Genomic DNA, 20,162 nt, shown 5'->3' with positions numbered 1-20,162 from the left:
AAAGGGGTTTTTATTTGGGTCTCTGCCTGTGGGCTTTTAATTTGGGTCTCTGCCTGCTTGCTGCTGGTGTATAAGAATGCAACTCTCTTTTGCACATTTATTTTGTACCCTGAGAGCAGGGAGAAAGCTCACAGAATGGGGAAAAAAATATTTGCCAACTTTATATCTGATGAAGGTCTAACATCGGGGTTCTACAAAGAACTGAAATGTGCTGAAAGGAAAAAAACAAACGACCCCATTAAAACGTGGGCAAAAGACATGAATAGACACATCTTAAAAGAAGATATACTAGCAGGCAACAGACACATGAAAAAGTGCTCAGACTCGCTAATCATCAGAGAAATGCAAATCAAAACCACATTGAGATACCACATAACCCCAGTAAGAATGGTCATCATTAATAAAACAAATAACAACAGATGCTGGTGAAGATGCAGAGAAAAAGAAACACTTCTACATTGCTGGTGGGAATGCAAACTAGTGCAACCTCTTTGGAAGACAGTGTGGCGATTTCTGAAAGAACTAGAAATTGACCTTCCATATGACCCAGCAATTCTATTGGGAATATACCCAAAAGAACTCAAATCATTCTACAAAAAAGATACTTGCACACGTATGTGTATTGCAGCTCTATTCAAGAAACGAAAACATGGAACCAACCATGCTGCCCATTGAAACTGGACTGGATAGAAAAAAAATGTGGTACATATACACAATGGAATACTATGCAGTCATAAAGAAGGACAAACACACGGGCTTCACAGCAACTTGGATGGATTTAGAGTCAATGATACTCAGTGATCTATCACAGAAACAAAGAACAGAGTACCATATGTTTTCACACATAAGCGGTCCTTGGACAACTATCATCATACTATAAAAAAGGGATTGGTAGTAGTGGGAAACCGCCAGGGGAAGGAGGGGCACACCTCATCAACAAGAGTATCTGCATAATCAACGTTTGTATACCTAACCCTGAATCGTACTCTACATCTTTAAAATAAATAAATAGATAAATAAATAACAAATAATTTTTTTAAAAAGCTGAAAGAAAAAAGAAAGATAGTATGGCACAGAGATGCAAAGCAAAGGCTCGAGAATGGTTTAAATCCTAGCTGTGCCACTGACAAGTTACATGAATATTAGCAATGTACTTAAATTCTTTGTGTTTCAGTTTCTTTTTCTCTGTAAAATAGAAGAAATAACACCACCTATACCAATCAGAAGTTTTCGATAGCATTCATAGCTATTATTGGTTTTTTTTTCTTTCTAAGTCAGAAAGCAGGATTTATTGAGAGGACAGAAAATTTTTGATAGTATTACTAGTTATTAGTAGTTATTATTAGTAAAGGAACCAAGTTTTGTTCAATAGTTATTAAAACACATACCAAAATTGAAACATAATCACAAGTAAAATACTCATGAACCTCAAATACTATATATAGTTTTTCAAAAATACAAGTCAGTGGTAGATTTTATATTTTTATCATGTATCATCTAAACAAACTTTCAAATAGGTTTTCTCTAAGACCTGCTTTATTCAGAAATTAAAAGATAGATTTCAGTTAATACAGTATTAAATGCAAAGGATCTTCTTACATGATTTTTCCATTTTTTTTCAAATGTGAAAGGAAAACATGCGGTGAAGATAGAAGTATATGTATTAAATAAAAGTTATAAGCATTAATTGAGCACCTACTAGATGAAGCAAAGTTATATATTTTCTTTAACATCCATATCCATCCTGAAATGTGAAATATTACCCATATTTTAGAAATAAAAATGTAACTTAATTAGGTTAAGTAGATTATCCGATGTCACACCACCACAGAATGACATAATTGAGAGCTGAAGTCATGTTTGTCCAAAGGTATAAAACAATAAAAATAGTTAATATTTATTTAGTGCCTTCTACATGTTCTGTTAGAAGATTCTCAACAATCGGTAATATAGGAACTATTCGCATTTTTGTTCCATAGATTAGGAAATTGAGGGTAAGAAGGGTTGAACAACTTGGCAAAGGTCCAAGAGCCAGCAAGGGATTTAAAGTCTGCCTTGGATGTAACATGGATTATAAAAATCAATTATATGTTGATGATAGACTTTGATTTTTTTAAAGTTGCATTTAAAATAAAACATTACCTGTCGATGATACATAAAACAAACTGAAATTAGATTTTATGGAAAATAATTTTCAGTTGATACAATATTATTGTTGAAAGTCCTGAAATTGCTGCACATTACTCAAATGGCAAAAAAGGATAGCTTGCTCAGAATGTAAAAATTGTCTTGGTTTATTAATATGACCACCATCTCTTACCAAGTGATGCAGACAGCAGGGACACAACTGCTGATACATGCAGGTATCTGGGACAGTTTGGAGTGGGTGAAGCACCCTGCACACAGCAGATGTCTCTTCAAAAATGTGGAAACCAGGAAGCAGAATACTGTGTCGGCAGATTTTGAAATTTGGGCACCCCATCCCTCACTGTGCACCAGACTTGCCCTGTATACAAAAGGGGGTGAGCAATACTGACACACTCTGGTTTGGTTTCCCCTCCTCCCAGTCACATGCAAGTCATCGGTCCCATGCAGGAGAAGTACTGGTCAGGGCATAGTGGCAAGGGACTACAGTCCAAGCAGAATGGGAGACAAACTTGAGCTCAGACAGGTTTGACAAAGCCTCGAATGACAGAAAGGGCCTTAGAAAGGGCCCTAGAACAAAAGGACATCAACTAGCTTCAAAGCAACAAAAACAAAGAGGGGGAGAGTTATTTTTTACATATGAGGAAGAATCAATGAAAAAAACACAGGATACCTTCAGAGTCTTAAAGAGACAGCACCAGAAAAAGCACCTATCAGTGCAGACAATGGAAGCCTCCCAGAATGACCTATTCTAGATGACTGCCACAGAACTCAAAGATTGAGTAGTTAAAATAAATAAAAAGGACCACAAGAAACTAGAAGCAAAACTCACCAAAGTCATATAGAACGTAGAAAAAGAGTATGCCAATTTCAAAAAAAAAAATCACATTCAGAAATACTGAAAATGAAGAATTTCTTCCTGGATGTTAGAAACATAATGACAAGCACATGAAGCACGACCAATAAGTCAGAGGAAAGAATCTTAGCACTTGAAGACCAAAATATAGAACTCAGCCTGTCAAAAATGTAGGGAAAAAAAGGCACAAAAAGAATGAGCAAAACCTCTGAGAGATGTGTGACTATGATAAGAAGCCAAATCTTTGCCTGCTTGGTTTCCCTGAAGCAGAAAGAGAAATTGAGAACACCATGCAACAAACATTCCATGAGTTCATCCAAGAAAACTTTCCACATCTCACTAGAGAGGTGACCATTCAAGCACCAGAGATTCAGAGAACCACAGTGAGGTATCACATGAGAAGTTCATCCACAAGACACATTGTAATCTGCCTCCACAAAGTAAGCAAGAAAGGGAAAAAAATCCTAAAAATAGCAAGAGAAAAAGTCAGACCACCTATTGAGGAAGATGCATCAAAATTGCCCCAGACTTATCTACAGAAATTCTACAAGTCAAAAAGGACTACAGTCCCATTTTTAGCATTCTTAAAGATAAGTAATTCCAGCCAGTAATTTCCCCGCCAAGCTAAACGTCATCAGTGACAGGGAATTAAAATCCTTCCCTGACATCCAATCTCTAAGAGTATATGCAACCTCCAGATCAACCCTTCAGGAGATGCTTAAGAAGGTGTTAAACACAGATACAACAGAATGGTCATAACCATCGCAAAAATACAGGCAAGCACAGAGTCAATGGAGCATATAGATTAAGCACAAAAATAAAAATATGCACATATCTAAATGCAAAAGTAAAAAGGAATCAAAACAATCCCCTAAGAGCCTTTGCCAGGGATAAACTCTCACATTTCAATAATTAATTATAATGTAAATTAACTGAATGCAGCACTGAAGAGACAAGGATTGGCAAACTGGGCAAAAAAAGCATGATTCAACATTCTACTGTCCCTAGGAAACTCATCTTACTGCAAAGGACATCTGTAGACTCAAATTTAAGGCTGGAAAATGATCTTTCAGGCTAATGGGAAACAGAAAAGAACAAGGGTAGCTAATCTAATATCAAAGCAGACGTCAAACCATCAAAAGATAAAAAGGACACTACATAATGATAAAAGGCTCAATCCCACAGCAAGAAATATCCCTCTTAAACATAGGCACCCAACACAGGAGCACCAGGTTTTATAAAAGCAGCTACTAAGTAAACTAAGAGAGGACACTGACTCCCACACAATTATAGTTAATATTCTAACAGATAATCAAGGCAAAAAACTAACAAGGAGATCTGGAACCTTAACTCAACACTCGATAAAATACATTCGATGGACATTTACAGAACACTACAGAATATACATTCTACTCATCAGCACATGGGACATACTCCAAGATATTTCACACTCTCAAACATAAATCAAGTGTGAATAAATTTGAAAAGGTTGAAATAGCACCATGCATCTTCTCAGATCACTGTGGACTAAAAATAAATATTGTCATAAACAAGATCCCCCAGAACACACAAAGACATGGACCCTAAACAACATGTTGCTGAATGACTTCAGGGTCAACACAGAAATTAAGACAGAAATAAAAATATTCTTGGGAGCAAACAAAAACAGAGACACATCTTATCAGAATATCTTGGATGTCATGAAGCAGTGTTAAGAGGAAAATTCATAGCAAGACACATACACATCAAAAAAATAGAAAGATCACAAGTAAACAGCCTAGCATTACATCTAAGGGAGCTGGAAAAGCAAGATCATTTAAATACTAATTTCAGTATAAAAATCCAGATCACTAAGTTAAAGTCAAAATTGCAGGATATATAAGACAAAAAATCCCCAGACTCACTAAAAATTAGATTAATAAAAAATAAAAACTATGCCGGGCTCAGTGGCTCAGCCTGTAATCCCGCGCCTTTGGGAGGCTGAGGTGAGTGAATTGCCTGAGCCTGCGGGTTCGAGACCCACCTGGGCAGTGAGACCTCATCTCTACAATAAATCAAAAAATCAGCCAGGCATGGTAGCGCATGCCTATAATTCCGGCTACTCGGAAGGCTGAGGCAGAAGGATCACCGGAGCCCAGCAGGTTGAGGCTGTGGTGGCCGGGAGCAGCCACTGCACTCCAGTCTGGGTGACAGAGTGAGACTCCAACTCAAAAAATAAAAATAAATAAAAAAATAAAAAATAAAAACTATAATGAGATACCACCTAATTCCAGTAAGAATGGCTATCATTAATAAGAAAATTACCACAGCTGCTGGCACAGCTGCAGAAAAAAGGGAATGTTTCTACACTGTTGGTAGGAATGTAAGCCAGTTCAACTCTATAGAAAGCAGTGTGGGGCTCCCAAAAGAACTAAAAATTGACCTTCCATACAATCCAGCAATCTCTCTTTGGAATGTACCCAGAGGAACATACATTGCTCCACTAAATGTATACCTGACACGCATGTTTACTCCTGCACTTTTTACAATACCTAAAACATGGAACCAACCCTGCAGCCCATCAAAAGTGGACTGGATAAAGAATATGTGGTGCATATACGTGATGGAGTATTACACAGCCATAAAGAAGAACAAAACCATGGCCTTTGCAGCAACTTGGATGCAATTGGAAACCATCATAGTAAGTAAACTATTACAAAAACAAATAACTTAATACCACATGTTCTCATCCATAAGTGGTCCATGATCAATAGTCACATTAGCACAAGTGTAGGACTGGCAGTTGCTGGACACTTCTAGAGGAAGAAGGGAGGGAAGGGAGGGGGCGTCATATGACAACACAAAGGGTAACTCTCCACTACCAGGGGAAGAGAGGGTCAGCTAGAAGCCCAAATTTCACGTGCATCCAGCCTACTTATGTAGTAAATCCTTACTTGTATCCTACAGCTCTATAATAAATAAATAAATTTAAAAAGTATTTCATACCAAAACAATGATAACTGTGTGAGATAATGAATATACTAACTAGTTTGATTGTGGTAATTATTTCAGTATATATATTGAAACATTACTTTTTACATCCTCAATACATTGAATTTTTTGTCATTAATACCTCAGTAAGGCAGAAAAAATGTCTTGAATTCTTGATATTTAAAAAATAATATTCAACATTTAGTTTCACAAAACTAAAAATGCACTGAATTTTTAAAAAATATTTTTTCTTAAGACAATTACTATGGTTCTGAGGTATTGCCTTAAGAAAAAGACTAATGATAAAAATCAGCTAAAATATATAACCTTGGCTTTACCTTGAAATGTTTCCAAGGGCTATTGTAAGGAAGTATTAAAAACCAAAGTGTTTGACTTCTGAGCATGTTCCTTTGCAACACAATAACAGTTAAATAGGAAATTGAAAAGTACAAGATGTGCAATTTTGTCATTACAATGTGGTGGATAGCATAAATATCCTTCCCAGAGTTAAATGAAAATGCAAAATTAAACAGCGATACTTATGCTTGGCATCACTTTTTAAGAATCCATGGGATGAGCAGTGTTTCTCATCACACATGATATTAGAAATCAAATTTTGAACTAAATTTATGACTTTAAAGATGACAACTGGCAATAAATATCTTTTTGAAAAGTGTATCGTTTCAGAGAGTAGCAGAATGACGACTATAAAAACTATTGCTATCCTGCTTTAATGTAGGCCTAGCATAAGAACAATTTTATTGTGTTCACATTAAACATTTTATTTAGACATTAAACAGAAGTTTTCTGATGTAGAATCTTTACCAAAGCTGAATGTAAGCTTGTCTGCCAATTGTTTGGATGAGGCTATCGTGTGCCAATGTCATAATAGATCTCTTTCTGGTGTGCTAACTCCTGAATAGCAAATTTTTTAAATTGTGTCCTAGCTATAATTTACAATTGTGCTGAACTAAATGAATACAGTGACTTTTCAGCAAGTAAAATAGCACTTATAGCTTTAGTGAACAAAAATACAAGCTATTTGTGGTTATATTAACATTGATCACTGTTAACTTACTTTCATACCAACTTAAATGACTATTCGCTACTATTCAGGATCATAAATAATAAAAGGGAATTTCAGACTACTATTTTATGAATGCTCAGGGGAGAGACTATATTGACTGAGACAAAAGGAAACCACCTTAAATATGGGTTCTCAGTATTTGGTTTTCTAATGTGAAGTAAACAGAGGTAAAGCATCTTGGTGATTGCATTAAATTGAGCCAATGTATTATTTTATGAAATCTAGTGAATTGTCATTGTAAGTACATACTATATGAAAATATTATTGTTTTGTAATGTTTAGAGATAATTTTGGACTACTAGGTCATGACCAGCAAGTTAAATTCATATAACCTGAATTTTGTTCATATAGCTAAAAACTTTATAATTTAATGAATGATATTTGTAGCATCCCTGTTGTACTTCCATCAACATCACAGGCAACAGAAAGATATTCTATTACCTGTTGATTCCCTTCGGGCTTGCGAAACTTTTGAGAGAGGGTCACAAATAAAATAATCACTTATGAAACAAAAGAATAATTCAAAATTAAAAATTTCAGTGTGATCTAGAAGAGGAAGCTCATAAAGAATACTTATGGAGTCATATTTAAGTTAAAAAATTAACAGCAGAAATTCACAATGAGAAAAACTTTGTTTACAAGTAGTCAGTGTCATTCATTTCTGGAAATATGTTTAAAGAGGATTCTCAGATAATCTTCCTCCAGTAAAATAAATCTAAACATTTTAGATTCAACACACACACAACCACTTGTTTAAATGTGGGAAGCTATAAAAAGATAAATCCACAAAAGTCAGGCAGTACTGAAGAGCTGTTTTCTCAGGTATACCTGCTACCCTGTGCTGGCCTGGATGGAGTCTAGATTTTCTTTTAAATTTATTTTTTTATTATAAAGATGTGGGGTACAATTAAAGGTTAGGTATATAAACACCGATCATGCAGGTACCCTTGTTGATGAAGTATGCCCCTACCTCCCCAGCAGTTTCCCTCAACTGCCAGTCCCACACCCCTCCCCTGACAGTTTTCCACTTCTGCCAATCGCTTTCTTATAGCATTATAATTATTCAGGGTCACCTTATGAGTGAGAACATATGGAACTCAGTTCTTTGTTTCTGTGATAAATCACTGAGTATGATCAATTCCAAATCCATCCAAGTTGCTGCAAAGTCCATATATTTGTCCTTCTTTATGACTGCATAATATTCCATTGTGTATATATACCACATTTTTTTAATCCAGTCCAGCTTCAATGGGCAACATAGTTGGTTCCATGTTTTTGCTAGTATGAATAGAGCTGCAACAAGCATACGTGTGCAGATATCTTTTTTGTAGAAATATTTGGGTTTCTCCAGGTATATTCCCAATAGGGGAATTGCTGGATCAAATGGAAGCTCAATTTCTAGTTCTTTCAGCAATCGCCACACTGTCTTCCAAAGAGGTTGTACTAGTCTGCATTCCCACCAGCAGTGTAGAAGCGTTCCTTTTTCTCCATATCGTCGCCAGCATTTGTTGTTGTTTGTTTTATTAATGATGGCCATTCTTATAGGGGTTAGGTGCTATCTCAATATAGTTTTGATTTGCATTTCTCTGATGATGAGTGAGGCTAGATTTTTAAGAGCTTTAAATAGGAATCATGAAACAAAGTTTAAAGTGAAAATACCTATATTCAAGTGGGTCTGAACCCACAATTCACATTATACATGAAACCTCAGAAACTTTATGTTAATGATTTAGTTGAAAGCGATGCTCACAGCCCTGGCAGATACAAATGCAACTCTTCATGGGAAGGAATCTCAAATTTCTAATGATGAAAATTTTAACTATACAAATTACAAAAGAATGACCCAGTCAATCAGCAAATTAAAGATTGTTGATGAGAAATATAGTTATAAAAATAAACATTTGGAATAATTAATATTCGGCACATAAAAAGAAATTAATAAATACAAAAGAGAGAGCTAAAAGTCAAGGAGATCTAAATATATTTAACATTCCAAAACAATGAATAGAAGAATGGAGGAATTATAATTAAAAAAAAGATAAAACCTGAGAAATTTCTAAAAACAATTAATGACACTAATTCTGAGATTCAACTGCCCAATTAATACCATTTGTATGTGTATATGTGTTGGTAGAGTGAAACTGTAGAACAATAAAATCAAAAAGAAAATATTTAAAGCAACTGTAAAAAAATGAAAAGAAAGATTGAAATCCAATAGCTCAAAAACAGCAATGCAAACCAAAAAGAAGCAGAATAATACCGCTAAAGATAAAATATTAATTCAAAATTATATACCCAGTACCAACATATTTCAAGAACAAGGGTAAAACAAAGATTTTTTTTTTTCAAACAAATTAAAATGTAGAGAGTATGCAACCGATATATTTTCACTGAAAGTACATTTAAAGAATATCCTCAATAAAGAAGAAAAAAGAAAGTTTTGAAGTTTGAAAGCAATGTTGAGAAAAAAATTGGTGAACATGTCTAATTTAAACCAACATGAAATATGTAAAACAACAAAACTGTTGTAGAATTTTTACTATATACAAAGTTGAAGATCAAGCCATAGAAAGCAAGAGCAGCCAGGCTTGGTGGCTCAGCCTGTAATCCCACGCTTTGGGAGGCTGAGGTTGAGTGGATTGCCTGAGCCCTTGGGTTCAAGACCCGCCTGGCAACTTGGCGAGACCTCATCTCTACAATAAATCAAAAATTAGCTGGGTGTGGTAGCATACACCTGTAGTTCCAGCTACTTGGAAGACTGAGGCAGAAGGATTGCCGGAGCCCAGTAGGTTGAGGCTGCGCTGGCTGGGAGTGGCCACTGCACTCCATTCTGGGCGACAGAGTAAGACTGCTACTCAAAAAAAAAAAAAAAAAAAAAGCAAGAGCATATAAGTGGGAGGAGATTGATTTCTTTCTTTGTCCCTTTTTCTGAATACTCATGCTATCCTCTGCATTTTGTCTCCTGTGTTGTAGGGTCTTCTCTCAGTTTCTTTGCCCCCACTTCCATGTACCATTCCTCAGTTTTTTTTAACTGTCTGTTCTCTCATTCGGCACACTGTCCTTGAGATCTTAGCAGCCTCACAAAGCCAAATAACTGTATATTCTTTGTAACTCCCAACTGAGGTCTCCAGCTCAGTCCCTCACGCAGAATTTCAGTTCAAGTTTAGCAAGTGCTCTTGCAAGTATCCACGACCATTATAACAGCATTTCAAATTAAGCACAAAATGAGACCTCCCAAGATTTTCTTTTCTTTTCTTTTGTGTTTATTGCAACAACGTTCATACTTGTCATGTTTGGGAATATTATTAGTGAGAGCGTTGACTCTCTACCATCCAAATTCTGCATTCATCAAGTTCTTGAAATTCATGACACTTCCTATCATTTCACTCTTCATTCTTCAGAAAGAACAATTACAGTAATATCCCAATTCAGATCATACTTGCATCCCATGCCATACCCAACCCCTGCCTTTGCTTCAAGCCATCAAATTCACCACTAACAGAGTTATAAGGATAAACCACTGCTGGAATCATCACACTGGCATGGTATCAGAAAAGTACCAAAGGTTAAAAAACATTTATGGATTAAAGTCTAAAGCTTTTTGTTCTGGTATGTGCATTTCTTCACCATTTGTCCTCTGTACATAAAAGGTATTCCCTCAGGGGAAGGATTTCATTGAAGTGAGCTATGCAGAGGAACCCCAGAACTGACTTGCTAATAACAAATTCTCCACAGATATGGCTCTAGAAGAAGACAGTAGAGCAGGGCCTGCTGTGGGTTTCCAACCCGGTGTCCACAAGATACAAGGAGGCCCATGTATAGAATTTAGAGGGTTGAGAAAGGCTAAAGAATTGTACGGGGACAAGAGGTTGGGAAGATGTTGGTTGAACCAGTGAGACTATGAGTCCCCGTGTGAGTGAGTGAGTGCATGGAAAATTTTGTGTAGATGCTAGTGAACAAGTGGGCATGTGAATGACTGGCTGAGTGAAGGCTAGGGAGCTAGTGGCCAGGACTCTCCTGGTGCAGTGGCTGGTGCCACAGTTGCTGGGTTTGGCCCCTAGTGGTTCCCGGGAAGCAGAAGCTGAGCACCATTTTCTTTTTCTTTTCTTTTTTTTTTTAATCAACAAATCCTCCCTGGGAAGAAAATGCTGGGAAAGACTGTCTAAGTAGGGACTCGTGAGCAAGTGGCCAAATCCCTGCTGCAACAGCTTCTCTGCTTCGTTCCTGGCTCTTGCCAGGATGCAGAAGACAAGTGCCATTATGTTTTAAATGGACAAAAGTGATGGGGAGAAAATATCACCCCAGGCTCTCCCTCACCGGTGCAGCAGGAGAGAGACTGTCGGCTCCTGGCTTTGCCCCACCACTTCAGTGCCTGGCAGGGCACTGGCAGCTGGGGCTGAGGAGGAAGCCCAGAGGCAATGTCCCATGAAAGAGGACAAGAGAGGAACCCTACCATCATCTTGAAGGTGGGGCAGGAAAGTGCTCTGACTTGCTTACCATGGAACAACAGATTCAATTTCTGTGACAGGCGGATCTACTACTCAGGGACTGATCTTGACCCAGAGGGAATATCCTGAAATCACAAACTTTGGAGGGACCTGACAGGTGCTGAGTTCTAGGTGCTGCATCCCCTACCCTGATCCAGCTGTGGGACAAAGGGTGGGGCCAGAAAAAGACAAAGAAGAATTCCAAAGAGATCAGTTGTGAGTCTGGGGCTGACCCAAACCCTCTCCTCCTCAGCAATCCTCTGAATCTCAGACCCACACAGCTGGGTGACGACTGAGAGGGAAAAACCCAGGCAGAGCCTGGAAGTAAGTCACAATAGGAGAACTCCATTTCAGGATAGACCTGGCTGAGGCACCCCAACACAAGTACATACCTGAGGAAGAAACAATCCTGTACCTTCCCACCGGAGGAGATCTCCCTGACCATATGAGAGTAGAAGGGTAGGACTGAAGCCCCACCTACCTCCACTGCCCCTCCTCCTTCCCTGCTAAAGACACCGAGGAGTGAAAGAAGTGGCTCTGCAGGAAAGACTGATTAAAGGAACAATTACAGACCCTGTAACAAGATAGCAGGTTTTAAAAATTTTGTTCAATTTTTAAAAATATTTAAAATTTTTTTGACTGTTAGTTTGTTAGCTCATCTATTTTTTAAATATTTTTCCATTGTGCATGAATATGTATGTGAGAGCTGGAACTGCTCTCCCCAAAATATATTTTCTTTTTCTGTTTCTTCTTTTATTTGCTGTTTTTTGTTTACGTGTGTATGTGAATGATTGAGTGTTCATCTTTCAATTATGTTGTTGTTAGTTTGTTTTTGCTCTTTGGTTCTTCTGGGTTTTTTATTTTCATTTTTTATAGCTTAAGTTATGTGTCAATATATGTGTGAGGGTTCAACCTGAATTCCACCCCCCCCACCACTGGTCTTTCTGTTTTTCTTCTCTATTCACTTTATACTAGGCGTGTGTGTGTGTGTGTGTGTGTGTGTGTGTGTGTATTTAGCTTTTTTGGGTTTTTTTGTTGTTGTTTGTTTTGTTTCACTTTGTTGTTATTCCAGTTTGTTTTCGTGTGTGTGTGTATGTCTGTGTATGTGTGCTCAATTGTTTTTTGCATTGCTTTCTGCTTTGCATGATCATATAGAGTGGTGGTGGGGTATATGTCTCAGGAAACACATACCACAATAAGTGAACATTGTAATTTGCAAGTAGTTTCTGAATCCTAGCATCCTATCTCCTACTTTATTCAAATTTCAAAAACTACAAGAGAGAGCAAAGCTTCCCATCCACCATCCAATTTCAAAATAGAATAAATCCAGAGCCTAGATCAGGGAAAAATAGAGGACTGATAAACATCATAATGGAAAACTTCTCCTACTGACACTGAATAACAGAACTAAAGAGAAAAAATAAGAGAACTGCCAAAAATAAGGAAAACCCAAAGGAAGACCTCAGGCAATTTGAAATGTACCAAAGACAAAACTCCTGAAAAATCAGACCTTGGTGCCCAAACAATGGAAGTCACCAACAACTGGCCCCAGAATAAGACATGGATTATGGAATGGATGGAAAGAGTGAATAAGACTCAAGAAAGACAATATACAACTCTGAAAGTACTTGAAACAGAGATTTTGGTGATCAACAGTTTCATCCAGGAAATAAGCAACAAGATGACAAGCATGGAAAGTAGAACTAATCTAGTTAAAGAAAGAATCTCAGAACTTGAAGACCAGAACATGGAATTAACCCAATCTGTAAAAACTATAGAAAGAAGACTCAGAAAGAAAGAACAAAGCCTACAAGAGATGCGTGATTATATCTAGAGGCCGAATCTATACCTGATTGGTATCCCAGAAGAAGAAAGGGAAATGGGGAACAACTTGGAGCAAGTATTCCAAGAGGTAATCAAAGAAAACTTTCCCCATCTCACCAGAGATGTGACCAGCCAACCACAGGAGATACAGAGAACCCCCCACAAGACATCAAATGAGAAGACCAACTCCTAGACACATATTAATTTGCCTACACAAAGTAGGCATAAAAGAAAAAATCCTAAAGGCAGCAAGAGAGAAAGATCAGATTACCTACCAAGGAAACCAATCAGAATAGCAGCAGACCTATCAGCAGAAACACTACAAGCAAGAAGGGACTGGAGCCCTATATTCAAAGTACTCAAAGATAAAGAGTTTCAACCAAGAATTTCCCATCTAGCTAGGCTCAGCTTCATCAGTTTATACTAGGCGTGTGTGTGTGTGTGTGTGTGTATGTGTGTGTGTGTGTGTGTGTGTGTGTGTGTGTGTGTGTGTGTGTGCTTGTTTCCTCTATGAGGCTTATGAACATACAAATAGCTACTCAAGGAAAAAAATGTTAACTAAATGTACAGTCAGAATGATACTTTCATCAGAACTGGAATTTCACTGGATATTTGCACAGCAAAGCTGTGGATACCATAGAACTGAGTCTTCTGCAAATGAGATGTGAATGTCAATAATTGCAGGGTCTGAACAGGCATGACAGGCATGAGTTTTAAAGTCAGATTTGACTATTTGTTTGATTATAGATTTTTTTGTGGTCATTAAAAAGAGAGACTTAAAAGAGCTTTAAGAAAAGTTTACCGCATACAGCTATTTAAGGCTTCCACCCCTCTGCACAATTTTGGTGTTTCTATTCTTTCTTGTACAGTTGGTGTAAAAAGGGCTGTAAATGTATAACTATATGAATATTCATTTAAAAATAAAAATATACTTAGATATTTTTTCCCTTTTCTGAATCTGATTCCACATTGTTGCCTGAGTCATTTTTCTAACACATGTTCATGATATGTTGATGAAGCATATACACACTGTTTATCATTTCTCATGAGATTATGTCTAGACCTCTTGCTGGACATTCAAGGCCCTACAGAATCTGTCTCTATTTCAGCTTCCCCGCATTATCTCATATTACTTGCCAATATGAACTTTCACAGCAATTCTGCTCTTCAAAGGAGAACTCACTGCTCCTAAATGGCCACAGGCTTTCTCATCTCTAAAGCTCTCTTGACTTACAGAGCTACTCAGTGTGGGAAGTTCTTTCGCCTTTCTCTGTCCTCTTAACCATAAACCCTTGTTAATCTTTAATTTCACCGTCAGTCAATTCTTTTCCTAAATTCCTCTCACTTTTATTTGCATCACAGGATTTATGCTTTAAGTAAGCATACTCCTCTTTTAATGTTTCTTGAATATTTCATATGCATAAACTCCACCTTCTTCATGAAACGTGTTCTCTTCACAGGCATAAATAAAATGAAAAGACATAATTTTTCCCTTCGTGTGATGTGGAAAGCCTGGGTAACCCTCCCTTCTCCCTCCATTTGGCACTCCCATTTCCCCTGTCTCCTAGAGAAGTTGTGCCACAGAAACACCATACCACCTTCTTACTATGATGTTTTAAAAAATGCTTAGAAAGAAGCATCATTGGTCATTGTGAACACCTCCACTAGAGACTGGCAAGATTTTTCTGTCAAGAGTCAGAGAGTAAACATTTTGGGTTTTGCAGGCTGTTTGATCCCTGTAGGAGCCGCTCAACTCTGCCGTCGTAGTGCAAAAGCAGCTGTAGAGAATCCACAGACCAGTGAGTGTGACTGCTCCAAATATATTTTATGACACTGAAATTTGAATTTACCTTTTACATGTCACAAAACAGTTTTCTTCTTTTGATATTTTAAAACAATGAAAAATGTAAAAACCATGCTTAACTCAAGAACCTTACAAAAGCAGATGGTGGACTGAATTTGGCCAGAGCCATGGTTTGCTGACCTCTGACTGAGATAATTATTTCCTAAGTTCTGGTCCCTAGACCATCTGCATCAGAATCACTTAGGGTTGAGAGAATTTACAGAAAATGTAAATCAGTGAAGGAGAATTTCTAAAGACACGAAGGATACTAAAAGAGCTGTGGCTTGCTGCATCTAGAAAGGCTATGATGTTTTAGCCTTTTGAGTTAGTATTTAGGAACCAATGAGCTAGGTTCTAACAGGAGAGGACAATGACATAGCAGACTCTTTAGGCACCCACTTTATGGGACTCACAACCCAAGAGGGGTGATATCAATAGCAGAGACCCCATGCTTTAAATCAGCATTTTAGAATCTTTCTCAATGCAAAACAAAATGTAAAGTCCAGGGTTTCCAAGTGTTGGCACTTAAAATATGTTATTGAGAATATCAGCAGATATGGTGAATCTTTATGTAACTTAAATGCTGCATAAGTAGAATGTATTCACGGGGAAGGAAAAAAAAACCCCACACATTAAATATAATGTGTATGACACTAAAATGTAAAAGAGAAATGATCTTCATATTTCTGCCCCAAATGAAAACCTCTGTAGCTGAGGCCTTTGTTACCCACAACACATTCAGGAGAAATCATTTCATACATTATGAGCAAACAGTTCTGAAGGGCAGACAGAATATATTTCTTGGATAACCTCATTTACCTGATATACTGAATTATAATAAAAACATTTTTTAGGAAGGCAAAGACCATCTGGAAGGCTGGCACACAGGGGGTGTTTTCACCAATGTGAATCAAGTGAGGCGAGAATGACTCCACTTGAGTAGGGTTGATAGGTTCTGATCTATAGACCACATGCATTTTGCAAGTTATTCCCAAACTCTAAAGAAAAGGATTGAAGCAGGGAAACAAAAGGGAATGAAAGTTTCTAGTTAACTGGGGGCTCCACCCTAACTTCTAACAGTAGTCAAGATTTATTGAGCAACTATGCTAAATGCTCTACATGGATTTTCTTGTTTAATCCTCATAGTAAGCATATCAATAGCTACATTATAGATAAGGAAAAACAGAGGCTTGCAGATCCTAAGGCACATACTGAATGAAGATCTCACAAGTCAAGTGAACAACCAAGACTGGAAGTCAGAGTTTGTATCTGAACAGTTGTACTAGGTTACTTCCCAGCACCATCACTTTGGAAGGAAATCAGGCTTTGGTGAGTTTTCTTTAACTCCAGCTGAGGAAGAAACCAGTTGTATAAACTCTGGACAAATGGGCAGAGCTTCATGTCAAAAAGGCCGGCACTATGGCATGGCACTGTGCTAGGTCAGGAGAGGGCAATGTCATAGTTCGCTTAGGACACTGAATCTGCCTCGACAGCTCTGGACCACTCTGCCGGGAAGTGATATGATGGTTTTGGCTTTTATAGTAATCCAGATTCCTGATAGCAAGGGAAAATGACAGAGAAGGCACCTTGTAATCTATATCTCACAAGACTTCCAGCCAAAGAGAAGGACTTAACAGAGGCCACTGCAGACTTGATTAGAGAAAGTGTCCAGATTCTGGTGGAGGTGGACAAGAATGTCAGATGAAAGCTGACACTCCAAATACATATTCAGGGGACACCCAACCATTCTTAGTCAAGACAGCCACCAATACATAGTAAACAGAGATTGATGAACCCTAGGAAAACCATGATTTGACTGTGGCTGTGTTTAAGACACCTAAGTTAACTGCTAGTAAACTGCATGTATTTGACAAGATTGCGTATGTTCAGGGTGGTATGGCCGTAGACATAACTGCATACATTTGAATCAACATTTTCTTTTTTTAATCTTTATTAATTTCTCAAATTACAGAATGTCTTCAAGTATCGCTCAGGGGGATAACATGGAACTAATTAGACCAAACATTGTTTATCTCACCATGCCTGATGAGGTAGAGCAGAGAAGTTCTCCCTAACACTTGGGGGCACTGTTTTGAATTACATTAAAGTACTTTCAGACATTTTGGAGTTACAGTACAATGCTACTTTTATGATATCATAATGAAATGATAAAACAAAGTTTAGCTATGTGTGGTATACATAACTATCTTTATAGCGTAATATAATATTTTTAAATAACAGGAATGATAAGCATAATTTCTAATCCCTTCCTTCAGGAACATGGTTTTATTTCTCTGTTAGAATTCATGGGGATCTTTTGGTTTTTGTTTGTTTCTTTTTAGAGATAGGGTCTTACTTTGTTGCCCAGTACTGTGGTAAGATCATGGCTCACCACAGCCTTGAACTCCTGGGCTCAAGCAATCCTCCTCCCTTAGCCCTGCAAGTAGCTAGAACTATAGGCGTTGTCATTTCACCTGGCTAATTTTAAAATTTTGTGAAGACAGGGTCTTGTTATCTTGCCAAGACTTGTTTTGAACTCTTGGGCTCAAGTGATCCTCCCAATCTTGGCATCCTAAAGTGCTGGGATTACAGGCATGAATCACCACACCTGGCCTAGAATTCATATTGTTTAAGCATTTTACAAGAGATGTATATAAGTTCTAAAAATTTTCTTTTGCTAGTACTTGTGAATATACCACTTTTATACACAACTTTTTTTTTTTACATATGTGAAAGTAAAGCTCACATTTTCCATCTATCACTCTGATATTTGTTTTTAATTTCCTAAATTTCTCAAGGAGTAAATTTAAATTCTAGGCTCTCAAGCAAAAATATCAAACAGAGCCTCCTTATTTATGAACACTTTTGGGGCAGCTTGGATAACTCATTCTTCTGAGGAAAAAAGAGGAACCTTGGCAGGTACCTATTCCCTTAATTTGATACAAGCTCAGATGCTGGGCATCTTCTGGTTTCTGTAAAAACACTGGAAGTATGACTTTCTTTCGTGTGATTGACTGTCTCAGAAGTTTGATTGCTCATAGTTCCCTCACTTGCCTTCCACAGGCAGTTTTTTAGTGTGTTCAAAAAGGCCATTAACTGATTTCTATCAACTCCTGCAGTTTAGAGACCTTTGTTGAAGTAAGCTTTCTTAGGAGCCTTAGGGAAGGTTTTTATTAATTTGATATAAATCCCTTCTACTCAATTAGGAGTTTCTGTCACTGGGCCAGGATCATTCAATGGATCAAACTGCATATTGGAATATGCAAACTTTAATTTGAATATGAATCTCTTGGGGATGTTAAAATGTAGATTATGATTCAAGAGGTCTGAGGTAGGATGTAAAATTACCTGGTATCCCAGGTAATGAGGATAGTGCTGTACCACACTTTGAGGAGCAAGGGACTGCTATAAGGTTAACTGAGAAGGCTCAGCAAACATTGCCTATAGCAAAAAGAAAAGATCTGAGGCAACAAGAGTAGAGAAGCTACTTGGTCAGGGAAAGAGTCAGAATGTTCCTCAATGGAGAGAAACAGTACTTGGAATTTTGGATGACAGTTTTTTTTTAAAAATATGTATGCCTCTCCCCCCAAGCTAGATGTTTAGACATTCCTGGCCTCTGGGCTCTAAATATTAGTAAGAATTCAGTCTTTAGGACAACTGATGAAACAAAAATTTCTTCAATAAAAAATATAAGTTCCTGGCAAGATAGTGACAGGGCAACCTGGTCTATGAAACCCTCTGCAAAGGAGAACTGTAGTGGGTCTCTGGCTCTCTCCCTGGGGGCTGCAGACCCCAACATCGCAGCCTGCTCTTCACACGGAGCTTGGCCATTGCCACCGGTGGGGCATTGCAGCAGTCTCGACAGCCACTGCAGTGCAGACACAGCAGCCGCCGGCGCCGCACCGCGGCCTCCATGGTGGCCATAGCACATCGCGCCACCTGTGCCCGAGGTGATCTATGACTTCAGTCCTTGAAGCCCCTGCAGGGAAGATCTGCTGGTATCACTGCCACCTCTCCTGCGACCATGACGTCCTGCCAGCCGGGGGTTTCCTCCTGTGTGCCCTGAGGCAGGCTTCCATCTCCAGCCTCTGCTGGTTCCTGTCCAGCTCCACCCCCTCTGGGGTGAGCGGCTGAGATAGCACCACCTGCTGCCGATTCAAGGTAACAACACCGAAATGGGAGAAACAAGCTTGAAAAACAGACACAGGCCAGAGTGGTGAACGGAGGGTGATCTGAACTGTCCTTCACAGCAGGCCAGAGGCAACTGACCCTAACTGCGAGCTAATTTACCAGCTTGAAAAGAAAGCTAGAAATCAGAGCTGAAAGGATATTGGACTTAAATGAAAAGTCTCAGAGTGTGCTTGATTGGTTCTGTTAGTTTAATGATTTAATTCTATTCCTACTGTATTGTTCTTTTTTTTTTCTTTTTTCCTCTTCCTTTTCTTCTCTCTGCAAACCACATCTTTGTATAGAGGAACAGCACACCAATAAGGCGGTTGGTTAGCTTGTATGTTAGCATTATTATATACCTTATTTTTTTTGTATGGGAGTTGGTTAGTCTGTAGCTGTGGTATATTGTTTTTATCTGTTTCAGTATAGGTCTCTCTCTCGATTTGTTGGTACACTCGTTTGTTTCCCCTCTTACTCCTCTATCTCTCCATCCCCCTCTTCAACCCACTGTCTGCTCCATTCTCCTCCCTCTGCTAACCACATTTTATTTCGGGGAGTAAACCTACAGCCCCACTGCATGGACAGATTCCAAGGCAGTGGGAAGTGGGTTTCAGATTATCCATACACCTGTCAGCGAATACGAGGACCTGCAGATAGATTTTGAATCACAGCTCCCCCATTAAATAAATCTCAAAACTGCAAAAAGGGCTATCCCCAACTTACAGTACAACTCTAGAATTGAACAAAGTAAGAGGGCATACATAAAGAATAGGAGATTGA

This window comes from Carlito syrichta, unplaced genomic scaffold, assembly GCF_000164805.1.
Source record: "Carlito syrichta isolate Samal-C Ts95f unplaced genomic scaffold, Tarsius_syrichta-2.0.1 Scaffold307340, whole genome shotgun sequence".
In the NCBI taxonomy this organism is placed as follows: Eukaryota; Metazoa; Chordata; class Mammalia; order Primates; family Tarsiidae; genus Carlito; species Carlito syrichta.
The sequence above is the reverse complement of the archived record's forward strand: the minus strand, read 5'-3'. Positions refer to the sequence as shown.